Source organism: Phocoena sinus, chromosome 12, assembly GCF_008692025.1.
Source record: "Phocoena sinus isolate mPhoSin1 chromosome 12, mPhoSin1.pri, whole genome shotgun sequence".
Classification (NCBI taxonomy): Eukaryota; Metazoa; Chordata; class Mammalia; order Artiodactyla; family Phocoenidae; genus Phocoena; species Phocoena sinus.
Window position 1 is genome coordinate 42,795,911 of NC_045774.1, and position 23,407 is coordinate 42,819,317.

The 23,407-nt window shown below is 38.8% G+C and overlaps 1 protein-coding gene across 1 annotated transcript in view; it reads right to left on the reverse strand.

Annotated features, from left to right (window-relative positions):
* SLC35F1 (solute carrier family 35 member F1) overlaps window positions 1–23,407 on the reverse strand; it is a 414,631-nt gene that overhangs the window by 320,924 nt on the left and 70,300 nt on the right. The gene's annotated exons all lie outside the window — the stretch shown is intronic.

Consider the following 23,407-nt stretch of genomic DNA (forward strand, 5'->3'; position numbering starts at 1 on the left):
TCTTGGGCCCCTACAGTTCCTCTGTCCTTTGGCTGACCCTACCCAGGACTGTACTGTGTGGTAAATCACTTCTCTGTCATCAGGGGCTTTGTAGTTAATAGATATTTTTAATACTTATCAGGACCAGGTGGCTTCTATGCTCTGTTAGTCCCAAAACAATGAAGAAGATAGTATTCACAGCACCCACAGACTAGGTACCCATTCATAAATCTTGACTTAGGAATGCACATCCTGTTTCTTAGCACAAACCCCTACATCCTGGGTTAACTATAAAATTGTCCCAGTGGCCCCTCAGCGGTGCAGAGTGCAGCCGCGAATACTTCTGGATGGTTATCCCCCAGATCCCAACCCCACCCTGTGAGTAAATCACCCTATAATAAATTGATCCACTGATTATATGCAGCTGCCTGCCTCATTTTTCGATCTCAAGATACCTTCTCAGTTAGGTGGGCACTTTTCATTCCCTCCATCCTCCAACAAAAATGAATACATTTCTTAAATTATTTTAAATTATCTTTTCACATAGATGTAATTTCTGATTCTGGGCATAGCTACATCACAGAATAAGTAACAGTTTTCTCAACAGAGACAAATCTAATGAAAACTAAAGAATTTAGGAAAAAATAATTACACGAATATAAAGTAAATTATCAGAATGTTCGAAATTAAACACTGACATCTATACATCATTTTCTTTAAAATCTCTGAGACGCTTATTTAAAATGCAGGTTTCTAGACCTTGTCCAGGACCCCTGAATCAGAATGTTCTAGGGTACTTTTCTTTTTTATTTTTTTATAAAAATATTTGTTTCATATTGGAGTATAGTTGATTTACAATGTTGTGTTAGTTTCAGGTATATGGCAAAGTGATTCAGTTGTACATATACATATATCTATTCTTTTTCAGATTCTTTTCCCACATAGATTATTACAGAATATTAAGTAAAGTTCCCTGTGCTATACAGTAGGTCCTTATTGATTATCTATTTTATACATAGTAGTGTATATTTGTTAATCCCAAACTCCTAATTTATCCCTCCCCTCTACCTTTCCCCTTTGGTAACCATAAGTCTACTTTCTAAGTCTGCCAGTCTGTTTCTGTTTTGTAAATAAGTTCATTTGTATCATTTTTTTTGGATTCCACATATAAGTGATATCATGTGATACTTGTCTTTCTCTGACTTACATCACTCAGTAGATAACCCCTAGGTCCATGCATGTTGCTGCAAATGGCACTATTTCATTCTTTTTAATGGCTGAGTAATATTCCATTGCATATATGTACCACATCTTCTTTATTCAATCATCTGTCGATGGACATTTAGGTTGCTTCCATGTCGTGGCTATTCTAAACAGTGCTTGCAATGAATGTTGGGGTATCTTATCGAATTATGGTTTTCTCCAGATATGTACCCAAGAGTGGGATTGCTGGATAATATGGTAGCTCTATTTTTAGTTTTTTAAGAAACCTCCATACTGTCCTCCATAGTAGCTGTACCAATTTACATTCCCACCAACAGTGTAGGAGAGTTCCTTTTCTCCACACCCTCTCCAGCATTTATTATTTGTAGACTTTTTGATGATGGCCATTCTGACCAGTGTGAGGTGCTTCCTCATTGTAGTTTTGATTTGCATTTCTCTGACAATTAGTGATGTTGAGCATCTTTTCATGTGCTTTTCGGTCATCTGTATATCTTCTTTGGTGAAATGTCTACTTAGATCTTCTGCCCATTTTTGATTGGGTTGTTTTTGTTTTTTGATATGGAGCTGCATGAGCTGTTTTTATATTTTGGAGAGTAATCCCCTGTCGGTTGCATCATTTGCAAATATTTTCTCCCATTCTGTGGTTCTCTTTTTGTTTATGGTTTCCACTCTTGCCACATTTATTCAACATAGTTTTGGAAGTGCTACCCATGGCAATCAGAGAAGAAAAAGAAATAAAAGGAATCCAAATTGGAAAAGAAGTAAAACTGTCACTATTTGCAGATGACATGATACTATACATAGAAAATCGTAAAGATGCTACCAGAAAACTACCAGAGCTCATCAATGAATTTGTAAAGTTGCAGGATACAAAATTAACACACAGAAATCTGTTGCATTTCTATACAATAACAATGAAAGATCAGAAAAAGAAACAAAAGAAATAATCCCATTTACCATAGCATCAAAAAGAATAAAATACCTAGGAGTAAACCTACCCAAGGAGACAAAAGGCCTGTACTCTGAAAACTATAAGATGCTGATGAAAGAAATCGAAGATGACAGACACAAACAGATGGAAAGATATACCATGTTCTTGGATTGGAAGAATCAATATTGTCAAAATGACTATACTACTCAAGGCAACCTACAGATTCAGTGCAATCCCTATCAAATTACCAATGGCATTCTTCACAGGACTAGAACAAAAAAAGTTTAATTTGTATAGAAACACAAAAGACCCCGAATAGCCAAAGCAATCTTGAGAACGAAAAAAGGAGCTGGAGGAATCAGGTTCCCTGACTTCAGACAATACTCAAAGCCACAGTAATCAAAACAGTATGGTACTGGCCCAAAAACAGAAACATAGATCAATGGAACAGGATAGAAAGCCCAGAAATGAACCCATGCATCTCTGGTCACCTAATCTATGACAAAGGAGGCAAGGATATACAATGAAGAAAAGACAGTCTGTTCCATAAATGTAGCTGGGAAAACTGGACAGCTCCATGTAAAAGAATGAAATTAGAACACTCTCTAACACCATACACAAAAGTAAACTCAAAATGGATTAAAGACCTAAATGTAAGACCAGGTATTATAAAACTCTTAGAGGAAAACATAGGCAGAACACACTTTGACATAAATCACAGCAAGATCTTTTTGGATCCACCTCTTAGAGTAATGAAAATAAAAACAAAAATAAACAAATGGGACCTAATTAAACTTAAAAGCTTTTGCACAGCAAAGGAAACTATCTAGTGTCTTCTACTGGAAATGTACCACTGGTTAAACCGGAGAAGACACTCCATCTGGAGGAGAGAAGGAGAAACATATGGCATAAACAGCATATGTGAGACTCTCTTCTAAGGCTACTCACACTTCCCACTGGCCTCCAGAACAAGACAGAAGCTCCTTAGTATCTATATCTAGTTAATTTCTTTAGACTCCAAAGCTCAGGATTCAGAATTCTGCACTGAAAATCATAGAAGTATAATGGGATGAAGAATCTCACCTGTTGGCTTTTTTTTTTTTTTTTAATAATTCAAGTGCCCTTGAAATGGAAGCTATTCACTTAACCACTTTTAACCAAAGGAAATGAGAAATGCCAACTGCCAGTCTGAATCAGATATTCAGGCAGAAAGTACATTCTGAATTTAAGTGCTTTGCTGTCACGATCATAGGCTAAATTGGACTCAACTCTGTTACCAAAACCAAAACAAAAAAACAAATGAAAAACAAGTTAAACAAAACAGCTTGCAAAATAGAAAAACCATTGTTGTTTGTCAGTCCAAATGAAGTTAATGTTTCTACGAATGCTTTGCAAGAAAATCAAGTTAAAGGCTTTGTTCTAGTAATCTTCACTGCTTTTTCCTTTTCGTGAAGCAAAGCTCTATTAGTGCTGTTAATATTTATCACTTAACTTCATTCTACCTATGAACCAGAACTACAAATCTGTATCCATACACACTGAAGAAATGAAATAAAGCCAACACTAGTTTAGTGACTGGTCCCGATTTTAGTATACTTAACTTTAAGAACCATACTTATAGGTTTAAATTTTTTTAATTAATAAAAAATAATTTATATGGTCCAAAATTACAATCCAAGTTCCATTTTTCAAACTTCTTCAGTAAATCAAAAGGGCTTCAGAATGTCCCACAATTAAATACCTGAGATAAAATATTCTCAAAATAAAAACTGCAAGTGAAAATCAGACCAAAATTTACTTTGAGTGGGAGGCCTTTTTCTCCTAGACATGCTACTTTACATGCAGAAGAATTCCAAACAATCTGACAGACTACAAGTGGGAAGCATGTCCCCTACTACTGACAGTCTTTCAGAAAGCACTGCACAATCTGAGAGTAAGAGAAATCTCCCATTTGGGGGCAGAAAAAAGAACAAAATGTGTTCAGCTAAAAATGGTACAAGGATGCAGTTCCCGTAACTGTTGGGTCCTAGAGACAGAGACCTGTTATGTACCACAGTGCAATGCTGGAGGTACTGGGGTTGGGGAGTGGGTGGAGGGTGAGGGTCCCTGAGTTCAGTGACCCTTACAGAGATGACGTATAAGGGGTCACTGGCCATGAATCATCTGGAACTTGAGTCCATGTCGGCTCCCGGGGTATGAAGAACTTCCTCTCTACCCATTTTCCCATTTTGCTGTGGAGATTTCTAAGTACAGTGACATTACGTACACTCACAATGTTGTACAACCATCACCACTATCTGAACTTTTTCATCATCCCAAAGCGAAACTCTACCCATTAAATAATAACTCCCCATTTCCTCCTCCTCTCAGCCCTAAGTCAGACGTTGATAATAAATATTAAGAAACCAACATTATGAAGCTATAACATTTCTCTTCTTCAAGGGAAACCTTTTGTGTTGCCACATTACTCAGTATCATAAAAGAAGTCAAACAGAGTTTATAGGGAGGTTGGTCAATATTAATAATAGGCACATCTATCTCTGATATTCAAATATTATCACTGAAACAACTTTCACACTGCGGGCTTCTCTCCAAAGAAGCATCATCTCGGTGGAGGCGTTGGGGCTTGGGACTCAGTTTGTTTAACTCTGCACAGACACAAATAGAGCTGGGAGATTTGAGAATTTCACTATATTCTATAGGTTTCCCTTTGGTCTTCTCTTAAGACAGGTCTTCTATGGCTCAGAGAAATCCTTAAATTTCTGATTTGAACTAAAGTAAGAAATACAGAGAGGATTATTAGATTATATCATCCTAGATGGGCTTGCTGCTCTAGGATAGATGTGAACTGACTATGAACAAAAAATTCACCATCTTGCCTCCCACCTGGGGATAAAATAATATTGTAGCACTGAGGGATTCACACACGAGATATTCATTGTCCTACACTGTGTCACTCACTTAATAAACACTGCTGGGGTACCTGCTGTGCCTTACACCTTGTTAGGGTCTGGGAACTAAGCAGTGATCAAGCCCACGTGATCCCTGGCTTCATGGAGCTGTCAGAGAGTGATGTGTGTCATCCCGACTGTCCTGAATGGAGGGATGGAGCCTCGCAGGGCTCTCCCCTCTGTGGAGCTGGAAATCCTGTTCATTCCTTTCTGAATGTCCTACCACTGGTAGGTTCTGTCTCTGTACACCCCAAGCTTCAAGCTTCCTGAAAGAAAAGCTATTTTTTCAGCTTTAGAAAGAGCACTGCCTGGACTGAAAAAGTTATAATTTTGTATTGCCAATGAAAATTGTCAGTCATTTAAAAGGCGTAAAATAATGTGTTTTGGAGAAATACCCTGGCATAAAATGAGTCACAAGCTTAATCTATACGTCTGGGAGAGGACAGCAATTTACCCTCCAAGGACCTTCTATCTGCAGGCACAATAATTACTGAAGTATTCATTTGTCTTTGCTCTTCCTAGATTCATTCCCTCTCTCTTCTACCCCTACTCCTACCCCATTTCTAAGCAAGCTTTGTGATGCTTTGCTGGGAGACTGGAAAGTGGAACAAGCTCAAATTCAAATGCTGTGGTAAAACCCTAAATCCATGCAGAGATTGGGCTAGAAGAGAGAGAACATCTCCTGAACATCTCCTGCTTATGCAGAAAATTCAAAAGAATCTACTCAGAAACAGAATTAACAAGTGAATGGGGCTTCCCTGGTGGCGCAGTGGTTGAGAGTCCGTCTGCCAATGCAGGGGACATGGGTTCGTGCCCCGGTCCGGGAAGATCCCACATGCCGCGGAGCGGCTGGGCCCGTGAGCCATGGCCGCTGGGCCTGCGCGTCCGGAGCCTGTGCTCCGCGGCGGGAGAGGCCACAGCATTGAGAGGCCCGCGTAACGCAAAAAAAAAAAAAAAAAAAAAAAAAAAAAAACAAGTGAATGTATCAAAGTCACTACGGGTACACAGAAATGCAAAATAATGAGTTTTGTTTCTATACTGGTAGCAGACAAAAAATAAAGTTTAACAAAAACACTGTTTATAATAATATTAAAACCCGTTAAATACACTAGAATAAATCTAATGAAAGATGTCTAAGACCTTACTGCTGAAAACTATATACCTTTATTGAAAGCCTTTTTAAAAGATCTAAATACCTTGCTCATGGATTGGAAGACTCAATGTTATAAAGACATCAGTTCTTACGAAACTGAATTACAGATTCAAAGCAATCCCAATCAAAATCCCACTAGAATTCTTGGTAGAAACAGAAAGGCTGATTCTAAAATTGATATGCAAATGAAGAGCCAAGGCAATCTTGATGATGCAGGAGGAGGGGGAAGGGGGGAAGGGGGAGGAGAAGGGGGATGAGGAAGATGAAGGCTGGAAGACTTACATTACTTGATTGCAAATTTGTTATAAAATTACAATCTTAAAACAGGATGGGGTTTCCCTGGTGGTGCAGTGGTTGAGAGTCCGCCTGCCGATGCAGGGGACACGGGTTCATGCCCCGGTCTGGGAAGATCCCACATGCCGCGGAGCGGCTGGGCCTGAGAGCCATGGCCGCTGAGCCTGCGCGTCAGTAGCCTGTGCTCCGCAATGGGAAAGGCCACAGCAGTCAGAGGCCCGCCTACCGCAAAAAAAAAAAAAAACCAGGATGGAATTGACACAAGCACAGACAGATGAATGGACAGGACCCAGAACCAGATTCGCACATATATAGTTCTCGGATTTTTGACAGTGGTGCTCCCACAGGACAGGGGAAAGTAAAACTGAGAAAGCAGTTAGGTGTGAGGCACAGGCTTGCTCTTTTAACATGACTTTTGTAAGGAGCATCACTTCCTTCCCAGCAGTTCATCTGAACGACCTTCCCCTGTGCTCCTTAGTATTCTGTACATTTTAAAATCAATATACCTATCTAACTGTGGGAATCAATTCTTTATGGTCTGTATCTCCAGCACCCAACATGTTGCCTGGCACATAATAGGTAAGAAACTGAACTCAGCATAAGAGGTCCAATACAAGCTGCTGGAAATCATCTCCAATAGTAGGAGCTGCCATTCCTGTCAAGAACAAAAGCTCTTTAGAGCTGCTGGAAAGAAATGGCACCTCAGAAATATTTGACCCTTTCTGTCATCTATAACAAATGGGGTAAATATGGAGATTCTTTACCTTGCAAAAGTCTCCAGGGTGAAGGGATAGACTAAAGATTTCCAACTGGTGAAGGTGGAAAATCAAACAGGCTATGCAGAATGGGGTCAGCCAGGTAAATTGCCCTCAGAAGCCAGTGGCAGATGTGATCAGGAACGGAGCTTGGACCTAGGCCAATGGGTGAGCTTTCCCAACATTCAGCCACAAGCATCCCAATAACCCCAAGGGACACAAGCACGTGTAGAAAAAAACAGAACATACGAAAACATATACACACATAGTCTCAGCAAGTTTTCCTGAGCTAAGCAAGAAAAAGTAAAGCTAATAAATAAGCAGTCCATTCATTTTTGGTCTGACATGGGCGATGAGGATAGGTAGTAGATACAGTTCTGAGACTCTGCCCACCCTGCCACTTTGTTTTCCTGAAGTTTTTCCTTAACCCAAGGCACTAATGGCCACGTTTAAACTATGGGACCTATATCCCTGGCCACAGCTAATTGGCCCCAAATCCAAGGTAAGCCAAACAGACTGTCTCCCAGAAATTGGGAACTGAGACATTGATTAGTCTCTGGTGAGTTGTGAGAAGGTCATGTTCCAAAATGTAAATGGAGAAGCACAAAAGACTGGTCTGCAGGAAGAAAAGCCTAAAGCAGACACTAGGAAGAATCAGAATCAAGAGACCGTATGGCCTGACCCAGTGAGAAAGAGACTGAAACATAGCTGCTTACCTTTGAACCCTGCCTAGTTCTCTATGATGCCCCATCACACCAACTGCCTTTGGATTCCATGAGATACCCCTAGATCACGTCTATGTTTACAATTTCCCCCTTTCACTCAAGCTAATGATACTGTCTGCAACTGGTCCCCACAAACAAAGGAGGCCTAACTTTATGTCAGATACCCAATTTAAGTGCAGGCATATTTACTTTAGTTTTTCTACAAATGTACCTTAAGAGAAAAAAACTGGGCTTCCCTGGTGGAGCAGTGGATAAGAATCCATCTGCCAATACAGAGGACACGGGTTCAAGCCCTGGTCCGGGAAGATCCCACATGCGGCAGAACAACTAATAAGCCCGTGCACCACAACTACTGCAGCCTGTGAGCCTAGAGCCTGTGCTCTGCAACAGGAGAGGCCACCGCAGTGAGAAGCCCGTGCACCACAACTAAGAGTAGCCCCCGCTCGACGCAACTAAAGAAAGCCCATCTGCAGCAATGAAGAACTAATATAGCCAAAAAATAAATAAATATATATATATTTAAAAAAAAAAAAAAAAGAGAAAAAAACTGAAATAGTTTTATGAACCATTTTCATTCTTCACTAATTGAAAGGCTTGAAAGTCGAAAGGAAATGAGTAAATGGATAGAGGTACTACTCAGTTTCTTTGAAGATATTTCAACAATAGACAGCGCATATGGCTTAAAAGTATGTATACAGAGATATTTATACCACTCAACTAGTTATTCAACGGCCTCAGATGCTCCTTTGTGCTGTCTAATGAACATCTTGAGATATTCCAATTTGAAATATCTAACATAACAACTTTTTAACTGTTGCATTTTACAGCAACTACTCATCTCTGCTGTGGTAGCACAAAAGCAGCCTTAGACAATATGTAAATAAATGGGCATGGCTGTCCTCCAAAACTTTATCTCTGGACACTAAAATTTGAATTTCATGTAATTTTCACATGTAAAATTCACATGTCAGGAAATATTATTTTGATTTTTTCAACCACTTAAAAATGCAAAAACAAGTCTTAGCTTGTATTCAAGAATAGGCAGCAAGCCTGCCCCACAGCCAACACTGAAAAATATTATGATTACTGCCAGTAACAATAACTGAAAATAGAAGGATTGTGTTACTGTCAAATAGATAAAGAGATATTTTTTGAGTAAATGTGTTACTTTTTCCTACAGTTTAAACTGCAATTGGAGGGAAGACTATAACAGGAATTTCTGGATGGATGCCCATGAGATGATAGAATATATCTCTCACAGAGTTCAAGAAGGAGCAGAGAAGCCCAATCTTCCCACTAGAACTTCCAATTTGGTCTAATTTTATATGGCAACCTAGACATGGCACTTAAATGACCCTACATAGCTAATATTCAAAAATATCAGACCAGTCACAACAGAAACAAGGTATCAATGTGGATTTTTAATTAAATTAAATAGAAATGACCAATTCGGTTTCACTTTCTCATTTATACAATAAGTGGGTTTTACTACTTTATCTTTAAAGACCTTTCTAGTTCACCAGTGGGGTCAGAATAAGGAAAGTTTTGTAGGCCAGACAGAAGTTGCCTGCCTGTCTAAAAGCACAGCATGGATTCATAACTGCTTCTGAATTTTCCAGGGCAGGTGAACCCAGTAACCCATTGGGACTTGAGGGAATCCACTTTAAAAAGATCTTTCCCAGATTGGGTGGGAATAAGCAATTAAGAACGGACAGTTCTTCATCCATAAAAGAGTTCACCAGCCATCTGTGCAAAGACATGTGCTTGGGGTTGGTTTTCAAGTCCTTAAGCTCATCTACTACCACTCCATTGCTGACTCTCCTTTGAGACCGAGAAAATACAAGTTTGCTGACAGAAGTGCAATAAGGAGCAAATTTACATTTTTCTCTTCTTCTAAACTAAGTGTCCCAGTCCAAGTCTCTCCAGTTTAATGAATGGAATCAAGAAGGGTAGATAGATGGAGAAGCATGCAAATTTTAAATGTCACCACCTCGATAAGGTATTAGGGGGTAAGACTGGCTAATTAAAATCATATAGCTGAGAACCTGAATATATAGAAAAGTTAGTGAATGTATTTGTAGAGTGTCTCCCAGGTAATACCTCAAAGCCAGAAAGTCTACTTTGCTGATTTTTTTTTAAAGGAGTGATGATATATAGAAAACTTGAAGGAAAAAAAAAATACATCAGTTTTTGTTTCAGTTCCATGTTCATTCTCTTTGAACAGAAGTACCCCAAGCACTAGACCATGTCGTGATCGCTTTCCCTTCTGAGAAGTTCTTGTTGATAATGCTCATAACAGTTCTGCCAGCTGGAAGCGCCTTCCAGTCAGGGAGGAACCTATTCTGAAGTCAGCTCCTCAGAGGTTCCCTTTGCCCATCCCTACATGAATTCTGTTCCAATTAAATGTCAATTCATCATTCCACATTATTCAGCACAGCTAATGTTTTGGCTGCCGTTGTCAGGGAAGATTGAAATCGTTTCTGCCCTTCTGATTTTCATAATGTTGTATATGTAAGGAAATGGAGAGTGAGGGCCATAAGGAAAGAACCTGCCGTTCTCTTGAAATCATAGGTGGTTTTATTTCTTGAAGATGAAGGTTTCACTGCTAATCCAGATCCTCATTAAGTATTGACTTCTTGGTCTCCTCTCCTATATTTTGCATTTCAGTAGCTTTCAAAGATACTCGCTGCCATCTCAGAAGGGAAAGCTAACAAGAAATACACGTCAGACACATACAGAGTCAAGTTAGAGTGAAAATAACTTCCTTCCCTATAACTGATTTTTAAGAGACAGAGCACGTCATTGTGAAAAGAAGTCAGAAAAGGCTAATTCATTTAGAAAGAAAAACAGAAATCTTAAATAAATATATATTTAAATATAAGTTTGACAAAATAGATTTAGGGATTGTAATAGAGCACAGGTTAAGTATGATATTTTGTTATATCCTTAAAAGAATAAGCACAGAGCTGCGATCCTGAAAAGTGCAGATAATTCAGTGCATAGCTTGTCAGACGCACATCAGTATCCTTTACACCCATTAGGTCACAGAGTTACCAAAGCTCTCCCTACCCTAAAATGATCTCTTCGCAAAAAAGACGAAACAAAAAGAGCAAAGTAAAAACAATACTGACAACTACTTTACACGTTGGAGCTATAAAAGAATAGTGTAGGTAGTGGTGTGAATATACAAACATTTATTCAACCACTGTCATAGTCTTTAGCAGAGGTTAGAAAATTTAGAGCTTAAAGTAGACTACAAAAACAAACACGGGGCTTCCCTGGTGGTGCAGTGGTTGAGGGTCTGCCTGCCGATGCAGGGGACGCGGGTTCGTGCCCTGGTCCGGGAAGATCCCACATGCTGCGGAGCAGCTGGGCCCGTGAGCCATGGCCACTGAGCCTGCGCGTCCGGAGCCTGTGCTCCGCAACGGGAGAGGCCACAACAGTGAGAGGCCCGCGTACCGCAAAAAAAAAAAACCACAACCATTTACATTAATCCACTTCATGTGGCCTATTTTCCTTTTCATCACTGCTAAGTAAAGCCAGTAGTCCACACAGTTCAGCATCCCTATATACACCTAGAAGCCCTCTGGTGACACCTGGGAATAGACAAGCTAGAGGCATCTAAATGTTTAATGCTAATATTCCAATAAGAACAATGAGGCTGCTGAGTTTCCTCCTGACTTTTGACTCTAGCTGTCAACTCTCAGCCCTCCCTCATGTTCCTCTTCATGCTCCATCACCAACCCAGACGGAAGCCCCTTCAGTCAGCCTCCCTGTAGTCTTTCTCTTACTCCCCCACCTTAAATGTTCAAAAGATTCTGCTCTCGGGTTTACACATTTCATTTTCCATGGCTCTTCCAGGAGCACAGTTTTAACTGGCACCTATGTTTGTGTAATGACCACATCTGTGTCTGTACCACCATCTCTCTCCTGCACTGCAGGTGGGTATTTCTAATATCTTTATCTAGATTTTCCACCTCTAACCCAATGCAGCCAAAATATAATTAATACACTTCTTGCCCCCTCTCCCAAACCTCCTTCTCAACCTTGGTTTCCTATATTACTTAATAGCAACTCAAAACACCTGGTTACATTGAAACAGGGGCCCTCCTTCTGCTCCTCTACAACGAAAGCTGTCTTGAACTCACCTCTTCCTCTCCTTTTCCACTGCCTCCGCCTCTACTGCATGCTTTTATCATAGCCATAACTGGTCCTCTTACTTCCTGAGCTTTCTTTCTAAAATTCAGAATTGATGATATCGCTTTATTGCTTAAAATCATCCAGGCCTCCCTGTTGCTGCAGGATAACTCAACACCTCTCCCATCCCTGTGTCTTCATTCATATCCCTCCCATTACCTAAATGGACTCTAGGACAACTGTTGAACGCCTCCATTTCTCTCAGGTTTTCTCCTGGTCTCTAAGCATCATTGATTGATTTCTCTTACACAGACTGTCCAGATACTCTGTAAATATGTCTAGCCAGCCCTCACTACAAGATACTCTTATTACACTTTCCATGTGCATCTCTTTTTTAAACCTTGAGCTCCCTAAACCTGGAGGGACACCCACCAACACAGTGCTTTGCAGCCGGGGTCCTCAACAATTGTCTGATAAGTAAATGAATGAAAATGGAAACTCCTTTCTGTTCCACTTTTGTTTTTTCCTGAATCTCATTTGTGATATTTCTAGAAAATGTTAATATCCTCCACTGAGATGTATAACTGTTGAATTGGACACCTCAACAAATACAACATTAGAACTGGAAGTTCAACCTAATTCTTGTATTCTAAAATGTCATTAAGGTCTCATGAAATGGGAATAATTAGGCTCTTCCCAAGGGTGTTCAAAGGTGTCGGGAGTCCCTGCCACCCCCATATTTCTTTCGTGATGTACCTCCAAGAATCCCAGACTTTGTAGGGGGCTTGAAAGCCACCTAGCCCGTCTGATCATTTGCACCTTGGTGGAGAGGTTTAGTCGTGTAGGTTTCTGAAGCTTCCCTAACACGTTGTTTCACAATCAACAGAGATGCCAAGAGTGCATGGTAAACAGACACTGCCTTGCCGCTGCAATCACACAGCTGAGGCTTCAGACAACCGCGCAGGGCAACTGGCCCCGCAGCTGTCACACACACGCACAAGGGAAACCCATCCGGGGAGTGCGAAAGAATCTGAAGCCCCAATCTCAGCACAGGGGTAGAAGGAATTTCATAACGGTGCTAACGGCAACTTGTTACCACTGTAAAGGGAAAAAACATCCTGATAAGTAATTTTTACTGGCAGAGCTAAGAGAAACATACATCAAACATTTCTGCCGAGATGTACGAAAAGCCCCGTGTGCCATCACGCTGGGAAACAAAAGGCTCCGGTGTTGGAAACTGCATCAGCTGGATCTGTTGGACACAAGTTAAAGGACCGCAATAATGATGATTACGCAGCGCATCCTAGAGGGAAAAAAAACTGATTTTCTTCGGTTCTCTTACCACACAACCTCTTACACGACCTTGGGCTAAGAGCCTAAGAGAAGAAAAGAAATAATAATAGAATGTTAATGCCTCTGCGCTTCAAAAAGAGTGATTTAAGCAAGAGTTTCTCCTTTTGATGTAAAGGCAGGGCACAGCAGGATTGGGAACACACCAGTGTGCTGACTGCTAGAGAACAAGCTGCGTTAGTGAAAGGAAAAGAACTATTAATACTTTCCAGATGCGAGTAAGGTGAAATGAAAGCATCTGAAATCTACTTCTGTTAGAAAACGGGAAAACACTGTGAGGCAAAACCAGTTCTTAAGCTCAAAAATTATTATTCTAAACAATTATTTTTTAAAAGAATTACTTTTTAAAAAGTATTATAAAAAAGAATAATTTTGGAGTATCAGTCTCAAATATTGCATGGGACATATTTATACAGAAAATTATTTTTTTTATTTGAAATTCAAATTTAACAGGGCATCTTGAATTTTTATTTGCTAAATCTGGCAACCCTAAATGAGGGAAATGAGGCCTCAATGGGAAATGGGGCCTTAAATGAGAGAATGAGAATTGACAAACTGATTCATAACACCCTAATGAAGTGGGTTTCTTAGCACAGAGAACAGTATTTAGCTGTCATAGGAGAGGAACTCTGTTAAAGGTATGGAATCTGGCAGGAGAGAACCACGGGTTTTAGCCAAGGAAAGATGACCTAGGACTGAACCAAGCTGGGAGCCAGAGGAAGGGGCCTGGAAACAAAATACTGGGGAAGGAAAAGAAGTAAGATTTTTGCCGTAAGCAAGTATGTCCCGTAGATAAAAGACACGAAGGCTACACAGATCGTTGTTCACTGTGATAATGATGGAAGGAGACAATGAACCCAGCCTGAAGAGAAAGGCTAAGTGACAAGGTAAGGCAGACCTGGACTTGTGGCAGACCCCACAGCATCTGATCATCTGGCAAGAGTGATTGTCTTGGCAAACTGGAGCGAGAGAGAGACAGAGAGAAAGAGACTCTTTTTCCACAGGAACATTCTCTGGAAGTGGAACCAAAGAGGAAATAGGCCCTTATTTCTGCTATCTGGTATTTCTAAAGCATAAAAAAAATGAGGTGCCTCTTTAGTGCTTTGGAGAAGATGGGTCCAATAGAAGAGGAAATCAAGTTCAGTCTAGATAAACACACCTAAAGAGATAAGTCAAATAATTTATTCTGAAAAAATAAAAATGCTAAGTCATTCAGTTACTCACTCACTCAACAAACACCTCTGAGCACTTACTATGTTCCAGGCACCGTGCATCAGAAAACAAACAAACAAAATCAGCTTATAGTCAAGTGACTAACTAGAGCTACTGGTGACTCAGGCATCTTTAGAAAACATAACCAACACTTCACAAATAAGTTGTGAAATTTAAAAGTGCCTTGAGGTGCAATCATCCTCATATAATTCTAGGGAAATAGAAAAGACTATAATAAATGCTTGTATTAGCCTACCAGAAGAAGCTTTGATGCAATATGGAGCAAAATCTTCCTAAAATCCAAGCAAAATTCTAAACTACTCCCAAATTAACATAATGATAAATTAGGGCTTTTTTTTCCCTCAATATTTATTATATCAAATGAAAATGAATTTATACTCCAGGAAACAGAATAAACTCCTGAAAATCTTTTACTAAATGAAGCTAAAATTTAAGCCACAGCCTCTGAAAACCTTTTCCTATCATAAAAACATTTCAATAAAGAATTATCTAAATATTCTATGCATTAAAAGAAAAATCAATGACAGAAACTACACAGGTATGCAGTAGATTTAAACACATAAAAACTGAAAACTGTTCGAATATTTTTCTTAAAATCACAAGCGATTAAATGGTGAAGTACAAACTGGGGAATACTCCAAATATAGCAGATGAATATATATTACCCTTACACTATTAAGAGCTCATTTGAAAAGATAAGAAAATCGTCCACACCAGGTAGTAAAATGGACAAAAGCCATGAAAAGATAATTCACAGAAAAAAACAAAAATGGCTAATGAATATGGAAAATAGTTAACTTCTCTAGCAATCAAGTAAGTTCTAATTACATCAATCATTAATTAACACTTTCACCTATCAAATTAGCTATTTTTTCAATTAAAATATGCAATATTAATGAGGGTATTAAGAGAGCATCAGGCACGCTCCTGTTGTATAAATTGGTAAAAACTTTTCTAGAAAGTAATTTAGCAGTATACGTCAAAAGCCTTAAAAATGATCATATTCTTCCATGTAAGAGTTCCACTTCTAGGAATCTGTGTTAAGAAAGCCATCAGACGTTTTGTCAAAGATTTATGACCAAAAATATCACACTATTATTTATAGTAGATAAAAGGAAAGCATATAAATGTCCATTAATAAAAGAATAATTAAAATGGAATATTGAACAGTCATTAAAATTGCATTTAAAACAGTCTAAATGACCCTTGAAAAAAACTGATATAACATTAAGTTTTTCCAAGTAGCATACAAAACTATACTTTTATATCTAAATATAGCATAATCACAATTATATATGAAAAGCGTGGAAGAAAATATACCAATATGTCAACTGTGATTAATCAAGTTGTGGGATTATGAGTAATTATTGTTTTAACATTTTAAAAATATTTTTGGGGGGTTCTACAATAAATGTGTACTCCTTAGGCAAACAGGGGAAAAATAACAACTAGCTTTACCTAAAAAGCTTTGATTTATGATAACAAGGGCAACATAAATACGGATTAACCTAAGAATATGCACAAGGCTTAGACTCATATATCTTGGTATTTAAATACTTGGCATTTATAGATTTATATTTATAGATGTCCTCATGTCCTACAACTCTTTATCATCTCAACAGTACAATAAAAATGAACAAGAATTAAATCGAACAAAAAAATAAAACCTTTATTTCCCAAATTAATTTTCCCCTCAAAACTGAGTTTTTCACATATCTGACAAGTATGTAATATGTTCTGTTTTTTTACAACCTAAGGCTTGTAAAATTTGAGATTATTCGCTAAAAGAAAAAGAAGCCAAGTCTTAGTTTTCTTGTGGCCAAGGTGTCTCCAGTTTGAGTAAATTTATTCTTTTGCCACTTCTGGCATGAATATGAATCAGCGCCCTCTTGTGAGCAAGGGACGAAATTTTTACAAAATATTTAGAGCTGAAAGAGACTGTTGTGTATTACCCACCATGGGAGAAAACACACAACTGTGCTCGCTAGACAGAGACCATTCTCCTTGAAGCAAAATCATCCCAGAATTCCTGATTATTTAGGTTTGCAACATACAGTACATTTGTATAGGAAAGTGCCTGACATTACATAGAGAGTTAGCTTGTCTTAAAATTCGTGAGAGGCAACTTAAATGTTCTCTTGTACTATCGCCACTGCTTGTTAGGGTTATCACAGTGGAGGGGGTGTGAATCTCCTCTGGGGCAAATACTCTCTACTGTGCTCACATGTAAGGGTCGGAATGTCCCAAAATGGAGTCAAGCTTTTCTGACATGAGAGAAGATGAGATAGTCACTTTTGTAAATTCTTAACGTAAAGTGGCATAAATCATTACTTTAGAAATAAACATGGGGCTTCCCTGGTGGCGCAGTGGCTGAGAGTCCACCTGCGATGCAGGGGACGTGGGTTCGTGCCCCGGTCCGGGAAGATCCCACATGTCACGGAGCAGCTGGGCCCGTGAGCCATGGCCGCTGAGCCTGCACGTCCGGAGCCTGTGCTCCGCAACGGGAGGGGCCACAACAGTGAGAGGCCCGCGTACCGCAAAAAAAATAATAATAAATAAATAAACATGATAAAAACAACTAAGTAGGCTGAGAATAAAATCAAATTAAGAGATCATTTAGAATAGAGGCTACGACATCTTCAGCACAGTACAGAGCATGTGTAGGACAGAATAAATTTCCCTTTACATTGAAATGTTACCATCAACCAAAAAAAGAGAATCACATTTCCCATCCCTCTAATCTAGGGATTATTTATTGCACCTTGCTATGATACTATCACATCTGACCAACAGGCTGAGATATGCAATTAATCCTAACACACCAAAGTGGGAAGCTCATACTAAAATGAAAAGAATTTCTCAAGACTCTAGATCCTAAGTCTGTAATTCAACAACACTGGAAGACTTTTCCTGGGATGCTGCCTGCCACTCCCAGGTCAAAGCTTAATTGCCATTTGCAGTTAGAGGACTTTAAATTTGAGAAAGGCATTTATAATGCAGTTGACTCTAATCAAATTTTCTTTTTGTCTCAAGTAACCTTATCAAAAATATTTTTTTAGCTATTTAATGTTCTCATTTATTTTGACGATGGACATTATCACTGAAGGGTGTGTGAATGACATCGGAAAATCATTTTCGTCAACTTTCTTCTATACATCAATGGAAGGAAGGAAATATTTCCAAGTGTTGAGCTCATTACTGCTGATAGAGAACTGCAAACTCTGAGGCTGTGGATTCCTAAAGGACTTGGTTTGGATCACTGGCCCTCAAAGTATGGTCTGAGGGCTTCAGGAGTCCCTGTGATCCCTTACAGGAGGTCCACACAGTCAAAACTATTTTGATAATTACACTAAAATGTTATTTGCCTTTTTCATTCTCATGCTCTTACAAATTTTGTAACAGATGATGCAGAAGCAGATGTGCTTCCACCTGTCTTCTATGAAGCCAGACATTAAAGAGATTTGCAAAAATGTAAAACAATGTCGCTCTATTCACTGAATTTTTTTTCTTTTTTTTGCTTTGGAAAATTAGTTATTTTCCATAAAAATATGTTATTTATGCTAACCCACAATAGGTTTATTTTTGTTATTTTGGACAATACATAAATATTTTTAAATTTCTCGGTTTTAACTTCTACTATGGTAAATATGAATTGATATAATCCACAAAAGCAAAAGCCCTTTGGGCCCTCAATAATTTTAAAGCGTGTAAACGGGTCCTAGACCAAAATTCTTAAGAACAGCTGTCAGAGACTTCTATTTTGCCTCAGCATTTAAAAGTTATATTAATGTTGAACTCCGAGGCTCCAGAAGATCTTTCCGGATTTTCACAATCAAAGCAACCTTCTGCTTGGCCTCAGAGTTTGACTTTATACTACTCAGAATCCAAATTAAATTCCACTTAAGTACAGAACTAACTAGTAAGGAATTTTCAAATACCACTCATGTACCCATTCAGTAAAACTTTACCGAGTACCTATCATATATAAATACAACTACGCTTGATAAACTGCTAGTTTGGGAAAATAAAATGGTATCTCAGCCTGAACAAAAAAATCTGTGGCTGCCTCTAAATAATAAGACCTAACATTTATTAAATACATACTATGGGCTAGATACTATTCTAAGTGCCTATTGGCATAACTAATTTACTCCTAGAAAGAATTCTATGTATTATTATTATTCCTTCTTTATAGATCAGGAAGCTGAGACACAGAATGATTAAGCAATTTGTCCCAAGTTAAAAGTCTGGTAAGTGGCATACCCAGGATTTAAACTAGCAGAATCTCTGCACATAACCTCCACAGTGTACCTGGCACCATCCAATAGAGTCTTGGAGCTGGATATTGGGACTAAGCTGCACATGACTTAGAGCAAAGTCCAAAGCAGCATTCAGATTTGCTGGAGTTAGTTTATCTTGGCGGAGCTGGAAGAAACCATCACTTCAAGTTTACCACTTATTCCTGGATTCTTTAGATTAGACTAAGAAATTAGACTGACTGGAACTTTTGGTCATCCTTAACTTTTTCACAGCCATAAAAGTTGTGAAGAAATGGCCCTAATATACCAATAATCCTAAACTGTAGTTTCTATAAAGCAGTCTTGACCTTGAAATGGGGAGTGAGGCCCAGAAAGTATACTGTCAGCAAACCAGCTCCCAGTAAAATAATCTGTACACATTCAGTGACATCCATTTTCCGATAAATAAATAAGTAAATCAATCAATCTAATAAGATGTTAGAGACTGAATTGTATCCCCCTGAAAATTTCATAAGTTGAAGTCCAAACCCTCAGGACACCTCAGAATGTGACTGTATTTGAAGACAGGGCTTTTAAAGAGCTAAGGATAAATGAGATCATAGGGGTGGGCCCTAATCCAATGTGACCTGATAAGAAGAAAGACACCATGGATGTTCACACACAGAGGAAAGACCATGTGAGGACACAGAGAGAAGGCAGCCTTCTGCAAGACAAGCAGACAGGCCTCAGAAGATACCAAACCTGTCAACATCTTGATCTTGGATTTCCAGCCTCTAGAACTGTGAGAAAATAAATTTCTGTTGTTTAAGCCACCCAGCCTGTAGTATTTTGCTATGGTGGCCCTAGCAGACTAATACACATCAGTCTATCTCTCTCAACCTACTGCATTTTCAAAAATTCCAGTTTTAACGTCCATCATAACATTTGTTAATTCAGTAAAATGTGACCTCTCCCTGATTCCACACTAGAGATCTAAGTGTAGTGGCTCTGCAGTGGGCCCCAGGCAGAATTGCAGGCTGTGGTCAACTTCTCTTGCCCTCAAGGAGCTGACAAGGAAAAACTGGAGGAAAAAAGACTAACCTACAGAACAGTACCGAAAAAGCTTATATATAAATTCAAGGTCATGCATGATTGTTACATTCTAGAATGTCATAAGAGGGTGGTATCGTGAGCTAAGGTACTTTATGAATGGTTGTGAAAGATGATGAGGCCATACCTGGCAGCTCAAGGAGCTGCCCTGTGCTAGGCCATTGGGAGTAGTTTTGACCATCTTTACCACCAGGAGAGAGAGTTCCTTAGAGACAGGACATGATAGGTCCACTCAGCAAACCATGTGTTCAACTTCAGACATTCCAACTAGCAGAATCACCAGCAGGACAGAAGACACTGTCCAATACACTGACCTGTTCAATCCACTGATTACAATAACTTCAACATCAAACAGTAAAGCAGAAGTCACAAAGTTCAGACAAAAATCACTAAAGATTTATGAACTTCCTATTAATGAAAAATGTTGTCCTTACAAGTTAAAAAAAAAAGAAACCAATCTGAACCAGTGAAGTCTGACTATCCACTGAACTGTTAGAATACCAATTAGCTCAACTTCTCTAGGAAGCATATTTAGCAACATGTATCAAAACCCCTAAAAATGTCTCTTTTTGCAGGAGTTATGCTTCTAGGAACTTATCCAAAGAAATGATCAGGAATGCCTAGAGACTGACATACACAATATTAACAATAGTTACATTGTTACATTTTGGAGAGGAAAAAAAAATACACCAAAAACTTAAAAATGTTTTTCTATGAGTTTTGAAATTGAACATGGTTTTATTTTTATATTTTTTGTTACATTTCAAAAGTTCATCAATAGCCATATATTACTTTTATGAATCAGCAAATTAAAGAAAAAAATTAATATTTTCATTTTTACAAGATTAACCATGTCACTGGAGTGCTGATCACAAACTCTCTAGGGCAAAATCTCTAGAGTATCTTCATGTCTCAGTTTGTCCTTTTGGAAAATAAGGACACAAATAAAGAATATATTTTTGTTTAAACACACAAAGTTGTTTCAGCCTACAGGAGGTAATATTGAACTACATTACAGAGAAATTTATTGTGAAAATGTGGACGTGTTAAAAATAAAAGTACCTGTTTCTCATTTCAGAAAGGGCCATCTCTCTGTTTGTTTCTGTCAGCTGAAATACATCCGAGACTGAGCTATATGAGAAAGATATTCTTGTGCCGAAACTACAAAATCACTTAAGAGAAAATAAACAAAAAATATTTCCTGATCTATGTAAGCTACCCATAAAAAAATCTCATCATTAATCCTTCTCCAGAGCAAAACAGATAGTTAGTGAACTTATACAACGGAGAGGAGGAAAAAAAAATAGATTAATAGACAAGCAGGAATCAGTGCTGACAGAATAAATTGTCTATGAGCAATTATTTCCCAACACAGTAGTTCTCAAACTTCTATGTGCGTCAGAACTCTCTGGAGAGCCCTCCACAAATTCAGGTCTTTGGACGTCACCATATGGAATCAGAATCTCAGGGGACCAGGAAAAATAGGTTTAGCAAGTAACCGAGATGTTTCTGATGCAGATAGACTGTGGGCCATATTGTTCAAATGCCTTTAAAATATGCAAAAGGTTGAGTATTAGATTTCTAGGTATACCATGTCAACCCAAATCTCACTAGATTTATAAAAATAAACAAAATGTATTTCATCAGTTATTTCAACCTGCAATTTTCATTTAAAAATAGTTGAAATAAAATATTGGTAAAGATTTCGCATTCCTCAAATTTTCTTTCAAGGAAGTTTTCACCTCTCTCCAATTTCTTTTCTATCCCTCATTACTGCTCCCCACCATCCAAAAGAGATCTTAATGATGAAACTTCTTTCACTTGAATTTGCCTAAAATGTTATGATTCCTGATTGTACCAAACAATGTAACTTTTTTCCAGATGAAGAATGGACAAAATACACTGTTAGTGAAGCCCTAATATGGAAAGCTGTTTTCTATGAGAAAGTCAACATCAGCTAATTTGGTGAGGCTTACTATTTTTTTTATTTTTTTTTATTTTTTGCGGTACGTGGGCCTCTCACTGCCGCGGCCTCTCCCGTTGCGGAGCACAGACTCCGGACGCACAGGCTCAGCGGCCATGGCTCACGGGCCCAGCCGCTCTGCAGCATGTGGGATCTTCCCGGACCGGGGCACGAACCCGTGTCCCCTGCATCGGCAGGCGGACTCCCAACCACCGCGCGCCACCAGGGAAGCCGAGACTTACTATTTTTACAAATTAAAATCAGGTTCTCATTTTCCTTAGGAAAATAGTGATATGATTCAACAGAGAGATAAAAGAGTGAATGGGTCCCATCTGAAGAACACTCAGGAATGCACTCCTGTAATACTCTAAAGAAACAAGAGAGGTCCACTAGGGTGGGGAACCCAAATACAATTCGTATAAACACATGACGTTGGAATAACTGCCAGAATTTATGCTAATCTCTCAGTTATTTCAGAAAAGAGAAGAAAACAGGACTCTGGGAAAGTAGTTAACATTTTCATTCTTTACAACATTTCATGATTTCCCTCTCACACATAAGCACACATTCATCTATCTTTCACTAAACTAAGAATTCAAAGAACTAAAAACAAAAGATTTTTTGAAAGAAAGACAAATATTTGTTTCTTTATTTTGTTCACATTGAATGGAAAGGGCTCCCCTATACTACTCTTAGCTCTTTTCTTTTCATGGGCTTAAGGCAACTAACCTTTTTTTTTTTTTTTTTTTTTTTTTTTTTTTTGCGGTACGCGGGCCTCTTACTGCTGTGGTCTCTCCAGACGCACAGGCTCAGCAGCCATGGCTCACGGGCCCAGCCACTCCGCGGCATGTGGGATCTTCCTGGACCGGGGCACGAACCCATGTCCCCTGCATTAGCAGGCAGACTCTCAATCACTGCGCCACCAGGGAAGCCCGGCAACTAACCTTTTGATACCAGCATCCACCAAGGAGCAGATTTACTGAGCTAACTTTCATTAACTCATTCATCACCGAAGATCACTTGGCTGATCTTTCTGCTCTCAATGGCTTGTTTATTTAAATGAACATGAGTAGTTCTTAGCACTCAGAAATTGCTGAAAAGCCAACAATTCGTTTGGGAGACAAGAGTAAGCAGTAGCACATGTGCCGATTTGTCAAGCTGAACAAACATTCTCTTGAGGTGTTAAGAGCCTGCCGTAAAAGCCAAAGCAATAGCTAAGTAAATCAAAAAGGGGATGAGAACGTAAGTGCCAATAGGAATAATCTACTAACTTTCACGTTACTGATAAACAATAACAGTAACATTTACAGTGATTACTTAAATTCATAAAACATTCTCTTCGGTGGAGTTTTCTGATGGCAGCC